This window comes from Balaenoptera acutorostrata, chromosome 17 (assembly GCF_949987535.1).
Source record: "Balaenoptera acutorostrata chromosome 17, mBalAcu1.1, whole genome shotgun sequence".
Classification (NCBI taxonomy): domain Eukaryota; kingdom Metazoa; phylum Chordata; class Mammalia; order Artiodactyla; family Balaenopteridae; genus Balaenoptera; species Balaenoptera acutorostrata.
Window position 1 is genome coordinate 48833954 of NC_080080.1, and position 3859 is coordinate 48837812.

A 3859-nucleotide genomic window follows, 5' to 3' on the forward strand; every position below is an offset into this window, starting at 1 on the left:
AACTCAAATATGTATCAACTGGTGACTGAAGCAGCAAAGCATAGTATATGCACACAATGAGATAACTACTCAGCAATCAAAAGAACACCCTGTTGATACTCAGCACAATATTTACAAAATTTACACACCATACATTTTTCTAACAGAACTACTGTTATTCAGTATTTCTTTTCTCATCCTGAGAATTTCCTTAGGATGCTTTAACTACCCACTGAACACTTTCCCTCACACAATCTTGTCGTTTTTACTTACCTTTTAAAAAATAAAAATACTTACGTTTTTATGATAATTATTCAAGCATATTTAATAGTACATGTTATCAAATGATTTTTTCTTTGTTTTTTATTGAGGAATAGTTGATTTAAATATTATATTAGTTTCAGGTGTAGAGCATAGTGATTCAGTGTTCCTACAAATTATACCCTATTAAAAGTTATTATAAAATAATGGCCATAATTTCTTGTGCTATAAAAGGTATCCTTGGAGATGGTCGCGCGTCGAGGCCCTTGCGGCCTGGCCCAGCCCGCAGAGGCTCCGTGTCAATCAGTCATGGGGCTGCAGCCCAGAGCCGCCGCGGGGGCGGCGGGGCACGGGGCGCAGGGGCCTGGCTGAGCCGGCCGTGGAGCATGAGCCTGCCACGGAGACGACGGAGGCAGACGCGGGGCGACCCCGGCGGCGGCGGGGGGAGCAGGAGCTGCCTTGGATGTTCAGTCATGAAACGGGTACGCACCGAGCAGATCCAGATGGCCGTGTCCTGCTACCTCAAACGCCGGCAGTACGGGGACGCGGACGGCCCACTGAAGCAAGGCCTGCGGCTGTCGCAGAGCACCGAGGAGATGGCCACCAGCCTCACAGTCCAATCAGAATCTGGTTGTGCCAACATAGTGTCTGCGGCCCCTTGCCAGGCAGAGCCCCAGCAATATGAAGTGCAGTTTGGACTGCTGCGGAATTTCCTCACCAATTCTGAATCCCAGCACAGCCACGAAGTGATGCCTCTCCTCTACCCTCTCTTTGTCTACCTCCACCTCAACCTGGTCCAGAACAGTCCCAAGAGCACAGTGGAAAGCTTTTACAGCTGCTTCCATGGAATGTTTCTGTAGAATGCCAGCCAGAAGGACGTCATCAAGCAGCTGCAGACCACCCAGACCATCCAGGACATCCTGTCTAACTTCCGGCTGTGGGTCTTCCTGGACAACAAGTACGTGGTCCTCCTGCAGGAAGACAGCTACAACTACCTTCTCCGCTACCTCCAGAGTGACAATAACACCGCGCTGTGCAGAGTCCTCACCTGGCACATCCACCTGGACGTGCAGCCCGCCAAGAGGATGGACTACCAGCTCTACGCCAGCGGCGGCCCCTCCCGGGGTGAGGGCGGTGGCCTGGAGCCTGCCGACGTGCCCGCGCCCATCCTGCAGAACGAGGCCACGCTGGAGGTCCTGCAGGAGAGCATTAAGCGTGTCAAGGACGGCCCCCCCTCTCTCACCACCATCTGCTTCTACGCCTTCTACAACACGGAGCAGCTGCTGAACACGGCGGAGGTCTTCCTGGACAGCAAGCTGCTCGCTGCTGGCTTTGACAACTCCTGTATAAAACTGTGGAGTCTGCGTTCCAAGAAGTTAAAATCCGAACCCCATCAAGTAGATGTGTCCCGCATCCACTTGGCTTGTGATATCCTGGAGAAGGAGGCTTACGAGGCAAGCTGTTCCAAGAAGTTCATCCTACCCCCTGTTCTTCCACTGAGGTCACTTGACTTTATGAATTCCAGGGTGAGGACGGCTGCAGTTATAAGGAGCTTGTTGGCGAGAGAATGAACGGACAGTGGCTTTGAACACAGTGTGCTTGTGGGGAAGAGGATGAGGAGAGGGGCTCTCCCCCCACGCCACGACTCGTCTTTCTGCCACACGTAGGGATTCATTTCCAAGACTCACATGAGTCACTTGGCTTTATTTAGACCAATTCTGAATCCATGCCTCGTTTGTTACTTTGGGAAAATATTTGAGACCCTTCAGAAAGTCACGGTTTCAAAACTGTTCTTTCCTTTTGGACACCAGCCATTCATGCCTGGTCACAGGACGTGAGCATAATTTACTGATGGCTGCACCTTCCTGGCCTACTGTTATTTCTGTGGTATGTCCAGGTTTTATTTTTGGCTGAACTCCCACAGCGGTTCTGTAGAAAAATCTCGAAGTGAAACCACGCCTGCCTCCATCACTGGCCCCAGGCGTGGCAGTAACAGGCACGTGGGGATTTTTCTAAATGGACTAGAGACAGGGAGCAGCATGGCCTACAAAGCAGCTGAGACTGACGGGCGAAGACATGCCAGTAGAATAAAAGCGTCTAAGAACATAAGTTCAAAAGTACATCTTTTTGAGTGATTGCTCTGGAAATCGGTTCTCCTCAACCTAAGAGTAAGGTCCACAGTCATCGCTCTGCACTAACAGCCTTGCTGTAGTCTTAGCTGCGAGGTGAATTTAAGGAAGGCAGTTTGTAAGTTGTAGGAGACATTTTATTCAGTTATGCAATTAAGAGTTCTTCTCCTGGAGTCACCCTAAAAAGCAGGGTCATTTACTGAGCAGGTGCTGTTTCCCAAGCAGGTCTGTTTGTTTCTAGATGTTTGTTTTCCGTGATGGACCACTAAACACTCTTTTCTTGTGTGTGTGTGTGCACATGCATGTGTCCCCGCAGGACGATGAGGACGATAATGCAGGCACAGAGATGAGGGTCCTGCGGGGACACTGCGGGCCAGTGTACAGCACCAGGTTCCTTGCGGACAGCTCAAGGCTGCTCTCCTGCTCTGAGGACATGTCCATCAGGTACTGGGACCTCGGCAGCTTCACCAACACAGTGCTGTACCGGGGCCACGCCTACCCCATGTGGGACCTGGACATCAGCCCGCACAGCCTGTACTTCGCCAGTGGGTCCCACGACTGCACGGCCAGGCTGTGGTCGTTTGATCGGATGCACCCGCTGCACATCTATGCCAGGCACCTAGCGGATGTGGACTGCATCAAGTTCCACCCCAATTCCAACTACTTAGCCACGGGCTCGACCAACAAGACGGTCCGGCTGTGGAGCACCCAGCAGGGGAACTCGGTGAGGCTCTTCAAGGGCCACCAAGGCCCTGTGCTCTCTCAGGCCTTTTCCCCCAATGGTAAGTACTTGGCATCGGCGGGCGAGGACCAGCGGCTGAAGCTGTGGGACTTGGCGTCCGGGATGCTCTACAAAGAGCTTCGGGGCCACACGGACAGCATCACCAGCCTCACCTTCAGCCCAGACAGCAGCCTGATCGCGTCGGCCTCCATGGACAACTCGGTGCGCGTCTGGGACATCAGGAGCGTGCACTGCAGCGCACCCGCCGACGGCTCGTCCAGCGAGCTCGTGGGCGTCTACACCGGCCAGATGAGCAATGTGCTGAGCATGCAGTTCATGGCCTGCAACCTCCTGCTGGTGACTGGAATCACACAAGAAAACCAGGAACATTGATTTTTATGTCTGATGTAATGGACTGGGGCGTGCGAAGGGCTCCAGATGGCAGGTCTTAGGACAGACGGATGGAATCACTGACTGACTGTGAAGGACTCCCCGTGTCCCCCCGCATCCCCCCTCGTGCCCCCTCGTCCCGCGGACATCCCGAGCCAGCCACCCTTCGCTCAGCCCCCAAGTGTGGAAGGACGGGGAAGGAAGGGCAGTGACGGGGAACGAACGTGAGATCAAGAATTACAGAGATCCCGCTGTGTCCTCGTGACGGCCCCTTCCTGTCTCTGGAGCCATGGTGCCCTCACCTTGCCGGGGCTGCACTTGGCCAGAGGAGGTTTGCTGGGCGCCCTCCCCGGGAGCAGTGCTCTAGGGTCACTGGGTG

The 3859-nt window shown here is 53.6% G+C and overlaps 1 pseudogene; it reads left to right on the forward strand.

The window, feature by feature from the left end:
* The first annotated feature begins 713 nt into the window (after window positions 1-713).
* LOC130705561 (TAF5-like RNA polymerase II p300/CBP-associated factor-associated factor 65 kDa subunit 5L) lies at window positions 714-3483 on the forward strand (annotated as a pseudogene).
* The last annotated feature ends 376 nt before the right edge of the window (window positions 3484-3859 follow it).